Raw genomic sequence first — 19,425 nt, 5'->3', positions numbered from 1 at the left:
TCTAACTTTGTGCTTTGAAGAGCCTAAGTTAGCTAAATTTTGTAAGTCAGTAAGGAAAACAGGATCCTATTAGTCATAAAACAAGAGAAGGAAAATGAAGGATGTGCTCTGGATATAATATTCCAGGTTTCTGAAATACAAAGAAACAACAGAAAGTGATTTCAGAGTCTAGATTTAAAAAAAGGAAGGTGTAGAATCAAAACTTTTCAGCTAATCAATGGGATAAGTGCCAGTTCTTTTAATATGAGGTTTCCATGTAGTTACTATCTGGCCTCTAACATTAACAAACACAGAGTAAGATCAAGTATGTCAGTCTTGTTCCCAGCCTCAGAACCCTTGTTTCTCCCCTCAGCCAAGGCTTCCAAATCCCCACATGGATATTCAGGCCTAGTTTATCTCTAGTTTCAGACCTATGCTGGCTTGAGCCTGGAATATTTAACCAGCTACGTCTCCTTCTTCTCCTGGGCATCTGGTGGCCTCCGTACTGCTCTAGGAGGGAGTAAGCTATTCTTGGGCCTCATGCTCTTTCCCCAACACTGTGCCTGGATCTAATAACCCTGGCCCTGTAGGAGGTGAGATTGTTATAACTTGTCTTCTGCCCTGGTAACGGACCTCATCTCCCAGCTACCCTAAGTCCCTGGCTTCCATGATCCTTCTCCCTATATCATGGAACCATTCCTTTTGATCCCAGTCCTACTTTGCTCAGTCCTTTCTTCAATGAATGTCCATATAACCGGGGCAGCCATTCTTGAAGGATGAGCTCTGCCCAGCAATTGGAATATCCCTTTTATTTGAGTGCTACTGTCTGTTTCCATTGTCACTGTTAACTATTTGACTCGACTTACGAACATTTTCCATGGTCCCTTGCTTGCTTTGCCTTACTATAAATAACCAGCCAAGCAGTGATAAATTCAGAGATGGCAACAGAATTTATTTGGCACAAAAAACATGCTCCGCAAGTTCAGAGATCAGGTAATAACTTTTTCCTCTCTTCTCTCATCTTCCACCTGCTGCTCTGCCAGAAACTCCTCCCTTAGCACTAGTCTTTGCATGAAGACCTTGTCTTTATGCAAACATATTAATTGGGAGGGGTGGTTCTAATTAATCCTTTAACATACTTTATAGCTATTTATCATTTCTTCAAAAGAGAATGTGTTTCTAAAGAATGGGGATGTGGGAGGTTTTTTTTTCTTTTACTATTTTTGCTACTTTTCCCTTTTACTGTTAAACAACAACAATCAGTAATATACTGCTTCTCTTCACAGTATGGATTTTAGATTATTGCTTTTTCCCATGGAGAACTAATCTATAGACAAAACAGGAGTAGTACCACATTGTAAAATCTGCAAATCCCAGAAGTCAACAGCTTGAAGACAATCCCCAGAGAAAGGGAAGAAAACAAGTGTCACAAGAGATGAAACAAGCATATATAGGTAAAGCAAGCTAGGGAAGTGACTCTTGCAATGCCACTCATCCAGACAAATAGGTACCTTTTTTCTCCTGGCACCCACTGCTACCACCTTATAGGGGTCATTTTTGGCATATAGGCTGAAGAACTCTTTTCAACTGACACAAGAGTTGCTTTGAGGAGAGGTGTAATGAGAAAGTATGAATAATAATCAAAATCCAAACTCAGGGAAGAACGCACAGTGAAAAGGAAACCCAGAAATGTCAACCTCTTGTTACTTGAAACAACTGCTTCTGTTGGACCCAAGAGGAAGTCTGAAAAACATCTAAGTGTTCAAATCAGCGTATATCTTATGTCCCTACAAACCCTTGGGGGTTACTTTGCTGACTAGATGGTGATCAACTTACACCCTGAAGCAAGAGACAGGTACCAGGACTGCCAAAGCTTAAAAAAAAAAAAAAAAAAAAGTGAAAATTGTGCTTCCTTCTAAATGAACTGGCTTTGAAACTGCCTTTTCTCCTGGTCTAGCAAGTACTGTCTCCCACATTGCTGCAGGTTTTACTGCCTTACGTTTGAAATGAAAAAGTGAACTTTGAGGTATGAGGAATGGGCAGTCCTAAGAGGACAGTGTCTGTGTGTGTGTGTGTGTGTGTGTGTGTGTGTCTGGAAGTCAGCACAGGCTGTGCTCTCCTAACGACTTGGCCTTCCTTATATCCCAGGTACCTATCTCTGAGGTCAGTCTGAAGTCCTTTGCAAGCCTGGTGACCAATCACTATCCCACTGGAACAGGGTGAGAGAGTGAGCTCTTCAGTACTGCACAGATATGAAATGCCCATGAATTTGAAAAATAAAATCACAGTTGTATGGGGCTACTTCCCCCATTTCAATTTTAGCAGGATGAGGCTGTGGCCATGGGGCTCCTACAGCACTCTCTGAGACCATCCAGTTGGTAGGCACTGTCAGCTGCGCTTAGGGAGGGAATGTGCAGTAGGAACCCTGCACGTCAGGGCTCAACGTTTGCAATCGGGCTGTACACGTAGAGCTGGCTGCCTCCTCTGGGCCAGAGGGAGCCCGTGTGGTGGGCAGGGGAGGCAGGACCCCAGACTCCTACTGCAGGAGCTGCTGGCCCACGAAGCCAAAGTTGGGCTAGATCTTCACGAGGTGAGTCACGCAGACGGTAGTTGGACGCGGAATCCCGGCCTCACAGTGACAAGGATCTTGCCTCCCGTTTCCCCGACACGGCCGGTGAAGTCCAGGGCTTCCTGCAAGTGGGCGCTAACGTCGGCCACGTGGCCTTCTCCTATGGGGGTCCACTGATTGTGCAGGCAGGCCTTGGGCATGGGCTGTGGGACGTCCAGCAGGGCAGCGACGCGCAGGTGGGCGAGCAACTCGCGCCTGGATACACCACGGGCGCTTCAAGGTAGGCGACAGCAGGCCTGTCAGCGGGCCGCCCTGCTCATCAGCCGGCCACACAGCCGAGGTCCAGCACCGGTTCTGCACACCGGCCGCTGAGTGTCCTCTCGTGAAGTGGGTTTTACCCCCACGCGACACTCACGCTATATGCCGAAGAGCAAGTCTCACAGGCCCCTCCGCGGCAGCGCGCCCACGAGCCGGCGGGCGACGGCGAGCTGAGCAGGGCGCATGCGGAGCTGGTGCTCGCTCAGCGTCCCGCCGCCGCCGCGCAGCCTCCGCGCAGCCGCAGTCCTCCCGTCATCCCGTTGGGCGGCGCGTAGTGCGCAGGCTCCGGGCCTCCCGCCGCCGTCACGCGGAGGGGAGGTTGGCCGCGGGCGACAGGCGCGCGTTCTAGGCTCCCGAGGCCAGCTGGGTCGCGGTCGAGGGCCGGAGGCGCCTGGGTGCCCGTGGGTGCCCGTGGGTGCCCATCGCCCCGGGGGGCGGGCCGGGAGGCCTGCGAGGGCGAGCCGAGGGGCCGCCAGCTGCCCGCCGGGCCTCCCCCTACCGCGAGTTGCCGCCCGTCGCCGCTCTGGAAAGCCAGGCCCCGAGTCGTGAATGAGGTAGGAGCCTGACAAAACGTGCAGCGTTACCGCAAACTGAATCCGAGTAAGGCATTTAACGGGAAGGGCCAGTTAAGGTGGGTCACTAATACACCTCTGGTGTATTTTATTTTCATTTTATTTTATTTTAAAATGTTTTATTTATTCATGAGAGACACAGGCAGAGGGAGAAGCAGGCTCCATGCGGAGAGCCTGACGAGGGACTCGATCCTGGGTCTCCAGGATCAGGCCCTGGGCTGAAGGCGGCGCTTAACCACTGGGCCACCCGGGCTGCCCTCTGGTGTATTTTATAATGGTTTTGAGGGCTCCTCCTCAGGAATGAGTTAAGTACACGCCTCCCCCCCCCCCCCCCCCCCCGCCAACCCAAAGAATCCAGGTGTGAGGGGCCCCAGTGGTTGCGCAGCGTCTGGAGGCAGCAAGCCCCTGAGGCGGCCGGGAGGCACTTAGGATGATTGGCTTGTCCCCAGCACTGGTCGTTTCCCTGGAGCCCGGGGAGTTCACATAAGCTGAATTCTTTCCCCGGGGAGGGGGCGGGGGTGTCTCCGCACAGTGCCCATTAAGTCTGCTCCCCTGGGAACAGTACTGTTTACCTCACAGGGTTGTGATGATTCAATGAGGTATTTCAGGTAATGTCCCTGGCGTAGTCCTTGGTTTAGTGGAAGTATTTAATCCAATAAATCTATTTCATATATAATCAGGTAGGTAATATATACATAAGGAATACTGTACGGTATTATTAGAGAGTTGTCTCTTCAGAGACCCAGGAGAGACTTTTCCACTGTATGGTATTTGCACAGGGCAGTGGACTCTAGTTTCAAGGGTCCTGTGTGGCTTGTCCTCCTTCTGTGGCCTATTTCCATATGGGAATTTAGCCTCCATGGGTCTCTTGGCTTTTCCTCCTGTCCTATAGTTAGCTTGGGATGTGCCTCCTACCTGTGCCTTCCTGTCTGTTAACACATCAGGAGACTTGACTGTACAAGCCCATCAGGGAAATGCGCAGTGTTTGAATCTTAGTATGGGGTGTCCTTGAATTTATTTGATAGCTAGCATCATTCATCTTCTTGGCAGTGAGACAAATGTAAGATAAATACATTGGGGGGAGTCCCCTCCCCCCAACTGCTTTTTCCCCTTTATGTTTCCATCAACTTTGGACCATATCAAGTTGCTGAATATATGTGAGCTGATGATGGCTGGGAAATAATGTTTTGGCCAATCTCTGGTGTTCGTTAAAATGTTTAATTTGATGACCTAACAGATCCTTTTTCTTTTTTTCTTTTTTATTTTTTTCTTTTTATTTTTTTAATTTTATTTATTTATTTATTTATTTATTTATTTATTTATTTATTTATTTATTTATGATAGGCACACAGTGAGAGAGAGAGGCAGAGACACAGGCAGAGGGAGAAGCAGGCTCCATGCACCGGGAGCCCGATGTGGGATTCGATCCCGGGTCTCCAGGATCGCGCCCTGGGCCAAAGGCAGGCGCCAAACCGCTGCGCCACCCAGGGATCCCCTCTTTTTTTTTTTTTTTTTTTTTAATTTTAATTACAGTATAGTTAACATAGAGTGTTACATATGTTAGTATGTATAATACAGTTATTCCACAATCCTATGCATTACTCATTGCCCATTAAGATAAGTGTACTCTTGGGCAGCCCCGGTGGCGCAGCGGTTTGGCGCCGCCTGCAGCCTGGGGTGTGATCCTGGAGACCGGGGATCGAGTCCCACATTGGGCTCCCTGCGCGGAGCCTGCTTCTCCCTCTGCTTGTGTCTCTGCCTCTCTCTCTCTCTCTGTGTCTATGAATAAATAAATAAAATCTTAAAAAAGAAAGATAAGTATACTCTTAATCTCCTTCACCTATGTCACCCATTCCACATCCACCTCTCCTCTGGCAACCACCAGGTTGTTCTCTAGAGTTAAGAGTGTTTTTTCATTTGTCTCTTTTTTCGTTTGTTTCTTAAATTCTGCATATGAGTGAAATCATATGATATTTATCTTTCTTTGGATGTGACTTTTTTCACTTACCAGTATATCCTCTAGATCCATCTCTGTTGTTCCAAATGGCAAGATTGCATTCTTTTTTATGGTATATACATACTACATCTTTATCCATTAATCTGTGGAAGGAAGGACAGGTTGCTTCCCTATCTTGACCATTATAAATAATGCTGCGGTAATCATAGGGGTACATTTATCTTTTTGAATTAGCACTTTATATTCTTTGCATAAACACCCAGCAGTGGAATTACTGGATCATATGGTAATTCCATTTTTAATTTTTTGAGGAACTTCCATGCTGTCTTCCACAGTGGCTGCACCAGTTTGCATTCCCATGAACAGTGCAAGAAGATTCCCCTTTCTCCACATCCTTGCCAGCACTTGTTTTTTGTGTTTTTCATTTTAGCTATTCTGATAGGTATGAGGTGATACCTCATTTTGGTTTGAATTTGTGTTTCCCTGATGATGAGTGATGTTGAGCATTTTTTCATGTGTCTGTTAGCCATTTATATGTCTTTGGAAAAATGTCTGTTCATGTCTTCCATTTTTGATTGAAATATATGTGTGCGTCTGTGTGTGTGTGTTGAGTTGTAGCGGTTCTTTATATCTATATACAACCCTTTATCAGATATGTCATTAGCAAATGTCTTCTCTCATTTGGTAGATTGTCTTTTAGTTTTGTTGATTGTTCTTTTGCTGTGCAGAAGCTTTTTATTTTGATGTTGTCAAATACACTACTAGTAGTGTATTTATGCTTTTGTTTCCCTTGCCTCAGGAGACATATTTAGAAAAATATTGCTAAAGCTGATGTCAGAGAAAGTACTGCCTCTGCTCTCTTCTAGGATTCTTATGGTCTCAGGTCTTACATTCAGGTCTTTAATCTATTTTAAATTTATTTTTGTGTATGGTATAAGAAAGTGGTCCAGTTTCATTCTTTTGCAATTTTCCCAGGACTGTATGTTGAAGAGACTGTCTTTTTGCTATTGCATATTCTTACCTCTTTTGTCAAAGATTAGGCCAGATCCTGTAGGGAGAGGATTTAAGGGCCTATTTTCTGGAACCATGTGACAATGACTGTAATTAAATAATGGTAGTAAAAGCTGTAGGAAATAATCAAGTTGCCTAGATTCTGGGGAGTTTTGGTCCTGCAAGATCAAAAGCATGGAAAAGGCCAGGAAGCCATCAGAGTGTGTTTTCTATTCTGTATGGACATGTTAAACCATGGCAAATTTTAATTTTAGGAGGTACCTCTCAGGCTTGTTCTTGTGGCCAAGTCCCTGTGAATTACTTCTGGGAATATCACAGAATAATGAACCATCTTGATGGGATGAGCACTGGGTGTTATGCTATATGTTGGCAAATTGAACTCCAATAAAAAAAAAAGAATAATGAACCACCTTACATGTGTTACATAACCCAGGAGCAGTTTTTTTTATTGAAAATTCTATAATCATATGTGTACAGGTTCCATGCCTCAAAAATGTATACATAAATTATTTCTAGGAAATGACATCTAAAGTGATGGTCCTTCTCGTACCTGTCCTCACCTCCTTTCCTGGAGGCTGGCTTTTACTGAGGCTAGGTTGTAGAAGGAGGCCTGTGGAGGACTTCCCTCTTAGCTCACTAACCTATAAGGTTTGCTAGTGGGAATTAACCTTTCCAAATATAGGGTTTGATTGCCTTTTAGTCCTCTCCATTTTCTCCTCCATTCTCTGGACTTGAACATGGAGCAGAGGGTACTTGCTCCATGTATATCAAAGGAGAGCCATGGAGAGGTTTTGGGGAGAGAAAGGGGAGTGAAGGAATAAATGAAAAGGCAGAACAAAAGAAGGCACAAGGCAAGATGAAGAGAAGAGAGGGGGCAGCTTTTTCAGGGTGTCTGCACAGAGTTAGGGACTAAAAACCCATTTCTATGGGCTGAGTCCAGGAGTCAGACTGAGGAAATTAGAGAAGAAACCCACAAATCTCTCTCACCAGAAAGGCTTTCTGTTAGTTAGAATATATTGTTTGAACCTGGAGTAAATAGCTGTTTGAATATTTGTCTCGAATTGATGTTGGTGTTTTATAGGTTAAGAATTTATCATTCTCTCATACACAATAGAGGACTTGATGTAGAGATTTTGTACATTTTGAGTTTTTCCATGTAAATCTGTTTTACTACGAGGATCTTTGTCAGTCAGTCCACGGTAACTAGCTAATAAGAGCAGTACTTTTTTGAACTTATTCTGTGCTAGACACTGTTTGATATAGATTATGACATTTAATTTTAAAAAAGATTTTATTTATTTGGGAGAGGCAGAGACAGAGAGCACGGGCAGAGGGAGGGGCAGAGGGAGATAAGCAGATTGCCTGCTGAGCAGGGAGCCTGGGACCAAGACCTGAGTGAAAGGCAGATGCTTAACTGACTGAGTCACCTAGGTGCCCCATGACATTTAATTTTTTTGGCATGCCTATGAAGTAGGTTATCCTGAGTCCATTTGACTGAGAAGAGTTGAGGTTCAGGGAGTTTAACTAACTTTCTCAAAGTCCTACAGCTAGTGAGAGGCAGAGAACAAATCTCTTATACCAACACCTTTGTTGGTAATCAGGTCACTCTACTGCCTCTGCATCAGAATTTTAAATAAAAATGGAAGAAAAGTCTATCCATTAATTGTGTGTGTGTGTGTGTGTGTATGAATTGGGAGAAGACTCAATCTTTTTTATTTTTTATTTTTTTTAAACTTTTTTTTTAAATATTTTATTTATTTATTCATAGAAACACAGAGAGAGAATGAGAGGCAGAGACACAGGCAGAGGGAGAAGCAGGCTCCATGCAGAGCGCCTGACATGGGACTTGATCCAGGGTCTCCAGGATCACGCCCTGGGCTGCAGGTGGCGCTAAACCGTTGTGCCACCGGGGCTGCCTGACTCCATTTTTAAACTTAAACTTTTGAAATTAGAAGAGTTTTAGATTTACAAAATTATTGTGCAATAGTACCTGTATTCTCTATACCCAGGTTCTTTTTTTTTTTAAAGATTTTATTTATTTATTTATTCATGAGAGACACACGCACACACACAGAGGCAGAGACACAGGCAGAGGGAGAAGTAGGCTCCATGCAGGGAGCCTGATGTGGAACTCGATCCCAGGACTCCAGGATCGCACCCTGGGGCTGAAAAGCAAGCGCTAAACCACAGAGCCACCCAGGGATTCCACCCCTCCAGGTTCTTTTTATTGACATCTTATATTAGAATGATATGTTTGTCATAATGAATAAACCAACACTGATACAGTATTATTAACTGAAGTCTATGTTTATTCAGGTTTGTTCAGTTTTCCCCTTATGTCCCTTTTCTGTTCTAGATTCTCATCCAGAATATCACACTATATTTAGTAGTCCTGTGACAGTTCCTCAGACTTTCTTTGTTTTTGGTTACCTTGACAGTTTTGAGGATCACTTGTCAGATATTTTATAGGATGTCCCTTAGTTGGAATTTGTCTGCTGTTTTCCTCATGATTAGGTTGGAGTCATTTATTTTTGGAGGAAGACTACAGAGTAACAAGCCATTTTCATCATCATCTATCAAGGGTCATCCTGTTAACATGACTTATCACTGTTGATGTTAATGTTGATCACTAGCTAAGGTAGTGTTTGTTAGGTTTCTTCCCTGTAAAGTTACTCATTTCCATGTTCCATGTTCTCTTAAGGAGTTGAGAGTTATGTGCCACTTCTTTGAGGATAGAGTATATACACAAGTAATTTAAAATTTGTCATAGTGAATTTGTCTCTTTTCCTTATTTATTTATTCCTATTATTACTTAGTCATTAATTTATATCAGTTGGGACTCAATATTTATTTCACACTTTGGGTTATAATCCAATACAACTTTATTTTATTGCCCAAATTGTTTTAGCTTTGACTACTGGGAGATCTTTCAGCTGGCTCCTGTGTCCTTGTGATACATTAAGTTAGACTTTTTTTTAGAGAACTTTCTTAACTCTCTGGCACTGCAAGATAGATACTCCAGGATTGTCTTGTATATTTCCTACCCCAGTCCTTGAATCTGCCATTTCTCTGAGTAGCCCTAGTTCTCTTCACCAGAGAATTAGTATTAGAAACTGAGATATGAGAAAAAAGAAAAGAAACCAAGATATGGGTGTTACGTGGGCTCATTGCTGTTGGAATGTCATATTTCTGGGCCCTCTCAGCTGAAAGAGCAAGAAAATGTATGTTGTGTATACTAACTTGTATATATACCCATCTATACATTTTTCTGTGTGTAATTGTCCATATCTACATTAAACTAAATGTGAGTTCATGCTAGTGTCTCCAACTTTAATTTATTGCTACATGGATCATTCTAACTTCCTCCCCGTTTATCTGTAAATTCTCACTCCAACAGTGAGAAATGTAGTTCCTGCCATTTTTTATCGATTTACTCAGTTGTTCAATTCTAATGTAGTTTTAGCAGTATCAGAATTTTTAACCCAAATCCCCAAGGAAAACAGCATTATCAACTGGAGTATAGTGCTGTGTGCAATTCCTTTTTACTTTGGTGTTAACAGATTCTACTTATTTCCAAAATTGCTTCAATCATTATCATTTACCCTCACCCCCTTCAATGAGGTTACACATTTGTACTATAATTGGGTTGTTTGTCACATTTTATATTCCATTCTGGGATCCTCTGTCCTCCTTTACTTGTCTGCAAGTATTTTTTTTCTTATTTGCATCTCATATACAGTAATACAGAGAATAGTTTCAACACCCCCAGAATTCACTGCACTTCATCTACTCAAGTTCACACTCCTAACTCCTGGCAACCACTGATCTGTTTACTAGCTTATAGTTTTGCTTTTCTAGAATGTCATTTAATTGGAATCATATTGTAGGTACCTTTTCTAGACTGGCTTCTTTCATTTAGCAATATACACTGAAGATATATCCATGTCCTTTTGTGTCTTAATGACTGTTTCTTTTGATCCCTGGGTAGTATTCCATTGTCTGGATGAACCACAGTTTGTTTATCCATTTACCTGTTAAAGGACATGTTGGTTGCTTCCAATCTGTGCAGATTTTTGTGAGGATATAAGTTTTAGTTCATTGGATAAATACCTAGGAGTACAATTGCTGAGTTATATGAGGAGACTATGTTCAGTTTTGTGGGATACAGCCAAACTGTCTTTCAAAATTGCTGCACCATTTTGTATTCCCATCAGGATTGAGTGAGTGTTTTTGTTACTCCGTATCTTTGCCAGCATTTGCCCCCAGTTTTTTTTGTTTTGTTTTGTTTTGTTTTGTTTTTTGTTTTGGATGTAGTCATTGTAATAGTTGTTTAGTAGTATCTTGTTTTCACTTGCAGTTCCCTAATGGCAGATGATTTTGAGCACATTTTCTAGGCTTATTTGACATCTATCTATATCTTCTTTGGTGAGGTGTCTGTTCAGACCTTTGCCTGCTTTTTATTCTGCCTTTATAAAAAAATTGTTGACTTTTAGGGTTCTTTCATATTTTTGATATAAGGTCTTTATCAGTGCTGTGTTTTGCAAATATTTTCTTTCAGTCCGTCTTCTCATTTTCTTTCTAATCTTCCAAGCTTGTCTTTTCATTTTCTTAACAGTGTCTTTGACAGAGCAGAGGTTTTAATTTTAATGAAGTCCAACTTACTGTCTTTCATACATAAGCTGTTCTATTGATGTTGTATTTAAAAACTCATTATCAGACACAAGGTCATGTAATTTTTCATTTATGTTTTCTTCGAGAAGTTTTTATATTTTTCCATTTCACATTTAGGCCTGTGATCCATTCTGAGTTAATTTTTGTGCAAGGTGTAATGTTTCTGTCCAGGTTCATCTTTTTTGTATATGGACATTGAATTGTTTCAGCACCATTTGTTGGAAATCCAACATTTATATTTTTTATTAGAAAAATATTTCTGTCCAGTTTGGGGAACTAGCATGCTGTGGAAACAGGCTTTGAAAAATCTGGCCCAGTCACTGAAGTCTTCTCCATATGCTGTTTCCTTTTCACTCATCTTCCTGTCAAATCAAATGCTGTCTGCTGCCTACTAAAGATAACTACAAAGACTTTGTTATTTCAATGCACAAGAGAGGAATTACTGTCTGTGTGTCAGAGACCCTGAAGTCCCTTTGGGAGGGGAGTTTGTAAAGGAAGGGACAGTCATGGGAGAGCCTCTACTTTATCCTTGAAGATAGAAAACTCTAAGTTGGATAGAATTTAACTAACATACTTTTTAGACAAACATTTCTTAGGAAAAATATAGAATTATGCAGTATGTACATACACCTGCATGTGAGTGAGTGTGCGTGCATGTGGCGCGCGCATGTGGCACGCGCATGCACGCACGCACACACACACACAGCCTTTCTCCCAAAGCTTGGCATTCTTTAGGAGCACTATCAATACCCTTTTCCAGGGCTTGGGGAGAGCCAGACAGAAGCTCTCCATCATCACATGGCTCGTCTTCAGGCAAGTGGGGAGCAGATTTTCACAACTGTGATATATGGTACAACATTAAATATGATAGTGTATGAAATTAGCTGCATACTCTACAATCCCATTTATTTTGAGATTGTGTGAAAATCAGACATACATTTATTTTTTGCTTACGATGAATTAAAAATGAAAAAGAGTGCCATCTTGTGGTCGTCCCTGTTACTACTACAATCGCATCGGATCTTGATGGAAGTCCATCAACCGTAGAGAACCAGTCTATAGGAACGCAGCTGTATGTAATGTATCAGTTGAGGGCAATTGGTTTAAGACCTCACTTAGTTCTTTTACCTCTATTGAATCATTCTATGGACTTTTATTTTCATAAGTGACTAAAAGGTATTTCCTATACCTTCCTATACCATAAAGTCAGTCATGGAGGGATACTGACAGTGGTATATATAATAAAAAAAATGGTAAGTTAGTAGTTCCTTTACAAACTCTAATTACATTTTGTATAAGAAGTTTGGCTGACAAGTCTTCTAATACGTGAACTCACATGGAATGGGAATTTAAAGACTTCCAGGGAGGATATTTTGTATTCAACATTATATTGAGTTTGGTTGTGGTTTTCAGTTGGTGCTAGTCTTGTTTTAAAAAGTATAGTTGTGGGATCCCTGGGTGGCGCAGCGGTTTGGCGCCTGCCTTTGGCCTAGGGCGCGATCCTGGAGACCCAGGATCGAATCCCACGTCGGGCTCCCGGTGCATGGAGCCTGCTTCTCCCTCTGCCTGTGTCTCTGCCTCTCTCTCTCTCTCTCTCTCTCTCTCTGTGACTATCATAAATTAAAAAAAAAAAAAAAATTAAAAAGTATAGTTGTCATTTATCGAGAACCAGGGCAGACCACTCAGTAACAGGACAGAAGTTTTAGTAGCAATTCAGGGACCACTGAGTCAGATGGTAGACTTCAGGCCAATATAGGGAATTGGATCCTGGGAAACCCTTGGGAAGATGGAGCCAAGTAAGTCATACTATTTATTTATAAGACACCCCTTTCTAATTCAGATTTACTGTTTTTTTACCATGAGACCTTGGGCAAATCCCTACACCTCTTTGTTGGTTTTTTTTTTTTTTTTAATCTGTGAAATGACAGCTTTGAAATGTATATTTCCCAGGGTTTCTTGAAGGCCTGAAATTTGATATGTCAAAGAGAGGGCCTCATTTCATTCAAACCTGGGTTTCCTGGTTAAGGGCAGGATTCATCACAAAGAAATTTACTTTCAGCGAGGCTTCTGGGTAAAGCAGCCTGAAGTCATTGTTCATATTTTACATAGTAACAAATTACATAAATACTTGACTATAATTACTCCTTCAATATCATTCTCTTCATTGTGAATACCTACAGCCCTTATATGATGAGGTATCAGAGAAAAGTCACACTCACTTCAAGTACTCAGGCTGCTGGACCCTGCTGCATAGGAGATATATTCACCTTGCAGATGCATGCACTTTACATCACAGCATTTTAAGACATCTCCGGTAATGATGGGTGACATTATCCACCTAGCCTGCAGCTACTATATCAACCTCATGCTGTCAGTATCTGACAGTGTTGTTGCTTTTAGGGAAGGAATTCATCCATAGCCAGCTGAAGGAAATTTGGAATGGGTGTCATTTCATGAAGGAACATTGCTCTGCATTTGTAATTAACTGTATGTGTATATTTTAAGAGTTCTCATAGTTTAAGAACTCTCATACATTCCCGTTTGCTTGAGTGGATGCACTTTAAAGTCTTTTGGGGGAAGAGGATGGTCCAAAATCCAGAAAGATTCAACCCCACATTGCATTTTATCTTTGTCAAAATTCTCCTGAAGTGCATTACTAAATGTATCCTTTACAAAAATGTGGAACAGAAATCATGCTGATGGCATTTTACCACAAGAGAGCGCTCTAACAAAACACCTCATAGCTCAAAAAATCTACATTGGCCTCCTCAAACATTTACATGCTGGCAAGTCTTGTGACATAAAGCTCAGTGTTACAAATACTGTTTCAAACTTCATGAAAAGAATTTTTTTTTTTTAGAGTTTTAGGAGCCTGGGAAGAGAACCCTGAGCATAAGTTAAACTACTTTGTTTAGCTGGAGATGCTTTCTAATTCTTCCATAAGTTTTCAAAAAAGGGGCAAAAGAGTTTAAAAACTTTACTGTTTTAAACAACAGATGAAACAACACGAATTCAAAATACTTGAGAAACATTTCCATTTCCAAACTAGATCTTTTATGGATTATCTTCTGAAGAATTTAGAGTCTAGATATATGATTGAAAAAAAAAAAAACAACAAAAGCAAGTAAACAAACAAATCCATTCTCCATCTAGATACAACTGTCAGAGAAAGTGCTGTGTTACCTCTCCCAGGGTATAGATAGTAGAGAAAGAAAGTAAGAGAAAGGCTATGTGAAAGTCTTTGAAGTAAATTAAAGCACCCGGACCATGTTTCCCTAGTGGACACAGATAATACTTGAGGGCATTATTGCCAACAATGAATATCCTTTACATTTAAGCAATCTTTACTGATATTAAAATAATTAGAAAAATTTATGGGCATGTGTGCTATTATTAACATGGCTTTGCCTAAAGGAGATTCAGATGGTTATTCACGGATATTACAAGCTTCTCCCTCCCCCCTTTTTTCAGATGACATGTTTATACTTAAGCAGCACTTCTAAATTTTTAATAGAGATGAAGAGATTTAATTAGGTAGAGTGACTTGTTTATGTGTAGGTTATACATTTATGAGTTCTAATGAAGAACAGAAAATACCTATTGAGCAGCCTTTGAAGTTCTACTTGTTTAAGGATAATTGTAAACCCAACTCAATGGAAACAGCATCTCAGTCCAGTGATTGGAGAGTAGAGCATAGGGAGTGAAGTCTAGGTAAAATAATCGCAAAATCGCATGTTGATCAATGTTCAAAGGATTTTTTTCCCTCCCAAATCAAAGCTCTTCCATCTTACATTTGGTTGGAATATTGACATTAGATTACAGAAATAAATGTTAAGGATGTCATAAGATTTTTTTCTTTCTTAAAAAAAAAAATCCCCCATCATTTATATAAAACCTTTCTCTATTCTTTGAATTTTTACTTTTTATATTCTGTGTAGCCTATTTTATTTGCAAATTAGATAACTAAACCATGCTACTGTCAAATGATTTTTCCACATTCATAAATCCTTCCTGAAAATTTAAGTTAATTTTTTCTTAAACTCCCACTGAAGGTAAAAAATCCAAATATTTGTGTGCTTCAGGTGTACTGCCAAAAGGCCGCCTAAATTAATGAGGTTTCTTGAATTGGTGTACAGAAATGCATTACAAAGCTTAAATCCAAGAGATTTCTTGCAATTTTTAAAGCAATATTGATGATTTTATGGAATGAGAAATTGAGCTTTGTGTTATTACTATAGGATTAGTCTTTGTTTCCTGAAAGCCAGTCTATTTATGGGTGGTATATAGGATGGAATGAAAGTCTGAAAAGGTTAATTTTTTTTTTTAAAGTTCTGTAAGAGGTCCATTTCCTATCACTTTTTGTTAGTTTCTCTTTCTATTGTAGTTGCGATCTGCATTTGGAGTGAGTCCAGGAGGCTTGAATAATAATGTAATCCTTGGTAGAGGCTCTCTTAGGGGAGGGAGGGGGATCAGTGAAATGCTGCATACAGGTTCCTGACAATATATTCATCTTGCTATTATTTTGGCTGTAGCAAGGCGACTTTTAGGACTTGCATTTGCCATCTTTAGTGTACATTATAATTTCATTGTGAAAAACAAAATGTCAGCATACAAAATAAATAAAGACATCTCTAATTGAAAAGTAGTACCTTAAAAATATTCAGTGAAAGAAGGATACTTGTCTTGTTGCATGGAGCATGGAGAGTAGAAAGCAGAAGACGAAAGAGGAAAGGAAAAGAAACCATTGTACTTTGCTTATTAGCTTGCTGACCACATTGAAGGCTCTCATACATTTTAGTAGGTGCACATCCATTTTTTTTCTTTCTGCTGTGTGCTTGTCTGATTTATTTTCATAAGAAAACTCTGTTCCTCTTGTCCGGAGCCAGCATTATGTAGTTGAAATCTTGAATGGTGTGGATCTAAGATCAAACGGGACCTAATAAGGTGGGATTTGTTTTCTTATTGATCTTCTTGTTGCTTGGGTCCTGCTGACAAGCTGCAAAGTGATGGGGAGGTATTAGAGTGGCAGCTCTTCAGAGAAATGTGTTCTGGTCAGGGCTCTACCTCAAAATAGGAGAGCAAGAGACTTAAAACAGCTCAAAACAAGGGCTCAGAGATTGCAGGATGGAAGTGGGTTCAGGGTAATGGCCAGCAGCATAAATATTAAAAGTGGAAGATGCTAGCTGATTTATTTTTGTTTATTGTATTTTATGTTCTGGAAAGTTGGCTGATGTCATTGATTAGAGTTGACCAACATGCCTAATTCAGGCCTAATTTAAGAAATAAAAGCCTCCTGACTTTGTAAGAGAAATGGAAAATAGGATAGGATATCATTTATGTAAAAGGAAAACAAAGGAGTTTGGTATTTTTTTTTAAAAGTTCACGTAAAAAAAATTCACATAAGAGTAAAAAAACTAAAAACTAAAGAGTTACTTAAAGGAAACCAAAGGAAATTAAAATGAGCAAAACAAAAACAAAAACAAACCCAAAAACCTAGTAAATAAATTAAATTCCCTGCTAGTAAATAGAAGCAGGAGAAAAAGGTTGTTTGGGGTGGGGAGAAGAGCACTGTTACTAAAAATAAGTCATTTTGGCTTAGTCTTTCAGAAATAGAGAATTGAATTAAGTACCATTTTTGTGGTCTTATTCGGTAGCTTAATTGAACTGGAGGGCATTAAAATCTGTCTCCTGTTAGGGTAGATAATGCATAGTTGATGTTCCTACAGGACTAGAAGCACAGCATTTTCATATTATTGGTAAAGAAGAAACTATGTCTATAGATTCTTCGCTATTTTAGATAACCAGTCCGCTTAGGCATCAAGGATCATGATCTGCTTCTTCCCACCTTTCAATGTAGCAGAAAAGCAAGGGGGAAAAACACAACAGAAGGGAGTAACCATTGTAAGTGAAATATTTTCGAGGGCAATGGAACTCCTCAAGAGATGACTTCTGGAGACTCTTTGGAAAGGTATTTGCAAATTTAGTGTTTCTGTCAATCTCTTCCCTTATTCCAGTTTTTGTTCTTTATCAGCAAATTAGCTTTAGGTTCTTGTTAAATCTGTTCTTTTTGGGAAGAGAAGATCATGTATGTTGTTATGACCAGGCACTACCAGGAGAAATGTCAGTTGGAGAAGAAAGTCGCCTTTTCAGGAATGTTTTTTTCCTTGGGGTGTGGCAGTGAATGTCACTAGCTGCTTGAATATCAGCTCTTTGGTTGGCCTCACTTTTAAGTGCAGTCCTTTGGCATGAAAGGAAAAAGATACTCAAAATTGTTCTAGTGAGAAGAAATATAGGATGCACCTAGTTATATTTGGGGAGAGGAGAACTTCCTTTGATATTGAAGATGGGAAGGAACTTGAAGGGCAGCTACTCCAACCTTTTCATTGCTCAGATGGGTAAACTGAGGCCCTTTGAAGCTTAATGAATTCTTCAAGACAATGCAAGGAGTAGTGGTAGAATAATTTGACTCTTGCAAGGTACTTTTGAGAAGGAAGCTTCTGGGGAAACGGGCGTCTTTTTGGGACTGGGAGGGGCCTCGAGATAAAAGAATTATGCTCCTTGTTCCTCAAAGTGTAGTTCATGGACCATCAGCATTGGTATCACCTGGAACTTGTTGGAAATGCAGCATCTCAGTCTCTTTTAGACCTACTGAATTAGAATCTGCATTTCAACAAGATCTTCAGGTAATTTCTTTGCATGGCAGAATTTGAGAAGCACTGATGCCCCAAACACCAATGAAAATGATTGGGCAGCTCAGAGCTGCCTAATTTCAGGAAGTGTCATAATGACTGCTAAAAGACTGTGGTAAGCAACATTTTTAGCTGAGGTGAGTACATTAAATTTTAAAAACGCAAAGAATAAAAAAGTGATGCTATTCACTCCTATACAGTGAAGGTGAAGATGCAGGGAAATGGTTGTATTAAATGGTACAACTTTTTTCTGGAGGGTAATTTGGTAATAGGTATCACAGTCTTTTAAAAGTGTGCATACCTGGGTGGCTCTGTTGATTAAGTGTCCAACTCTTGATTTTGGCTCAGGTCGTTATCTCAGGGTCCTAGAATTGAGCCCTGAGTTAAGCTCCACACTCAACCAGGAGTCCGCTTGAGGATTTCTCTCCCTTTCCCTCAGGCCCTCCCTCCTGCTTACATACATACTCTCTCTCAAGTAAATAATTAAGTCCTTAAAAAAATGTGCATACCCATTTGATCCAACAATTCCACTTTCTGGGACGTTATTTTGGAGAAATAATTGGACTAGTTTGAAAAGATGTGTGACTAAGAATGTCATAATGTTTATGACAACTTAAATTATAAGCAGTCTAATATCTAATAGTAGAGAATAGTTACGGGGGCAGGGCAAGATGGTGGAGGAGTAGGGTCCCCAAGTCACCTGTCCCCACCAACTTGCCTAGATAACTTTCAAATCATCCTGGAAAAAAACCCTACAAATTTGACCTGAGATTTAAAGAGAGAACAGCTGGAACATACAGAGAGAAGAGTTTGCACTTGTAACAAGTACAACTCATTTTTAGCCACTCTGCACTGAGCAAAATGACTAGAAGGAAAGACTCACCACAAAAAGAAAAAGAATCAGAAACAGTACTCTCTGCCACAGAGTTACAGAATTTGGATTACAATTCAATGTCAGAAAGCCAATTCAGAAGCACAATTATAAAGCTCCTGGTGGCTCTGGAAAAAAGCATAAAGGATTCAAGAGACATCATGACTGCAGAATTTAGATCTAATCAGGCCAAAATTAAAAATCAATTAAATGAGATGCAATCCAAACTGAAGGTCCTAATGACGAAGGTTAATTAGGTAGAAGAACGAGTGAGTGACATAGAAGACAGGTTGATGGCAAGGAAGGAAGCTGAGGAAAAAGAAAAACAAACGATCATGAGGAAAGGTTAAGGGAAATAAATGACTGCCTCAGAAGGAAAAATCTACGTTTAATTGGGGTTCCAGAGGGCACCGAAAGGGACAGAGGACCAGAAAGCATATTTGAACAAATCATAGCTGAGAACTTCCCTAACTTGGGAAGGGAAACAGGCATTCAGATCCAGGAGATAGAGAGATCCCCCCCTAAAATCAATAAAAACTACTCAACACCTCGACATTTAATAGTGAAACTTGAAAATTCCAAAGATAAAGAGAAAATCCTTAAAGCAGTAAGAGACAAGAGATCCTTAAATGATATGGGGAGAAATATCAGATTAACAGCAGACCTCTCCACAGAGACCTGGCAGGCCAGAAAGGGCTGGCAGGATATATTCAGGGTTCTAAATGAGAAGAACATGCAGCCAAGAATACTTTATCCAGCAAGGCTCTCATTCAGAATAGAAGGAGAGA

General features: G+C 40.5%; 1 long non-coding RNA gene across 2 annotated transcripts in view; it reads left to right on the top strand.

Moving 5' to 3' along the window:
• The first annotated feature begins 3,174 nt into the window (after positions 1–3,174).
• LOC144303315 (uncharacterized) overlaps positions 3,175–19,425 on the top strand; it is a 50,835-nt gene continuing 34,584 nt past the window's right edge. For both annotated transcript variants that reach the window (XR_013370385.1, XR_013370386.1), the window contains exon 1: positions 3,175–3,420. This is a non-coding gene — a long non-coding RNA (uncharacterized LOC144303315). The remainder of the gene's footprint in view (positions 3,421–19,425) is intronic.

Source organism: Canis aureus, chromosome 32, assembly GCF_053574225.1.
Source record: "Canis aureus isolate CA01 chromosome 32, VMU_Caureus_v.1.0, whole genome shotgun sequence".
In the NCBI taxonomy this organism is placed as follows: Eukaryota; Metazoa; Chordata; class Mammalia; order Carnivora; family Canidae; genus Canis; species Canis aureus.
Note: the sequence above shows the minus strand (reverse complement) of the source record. Positions and strands in the feature narration are given on the sequence as shown.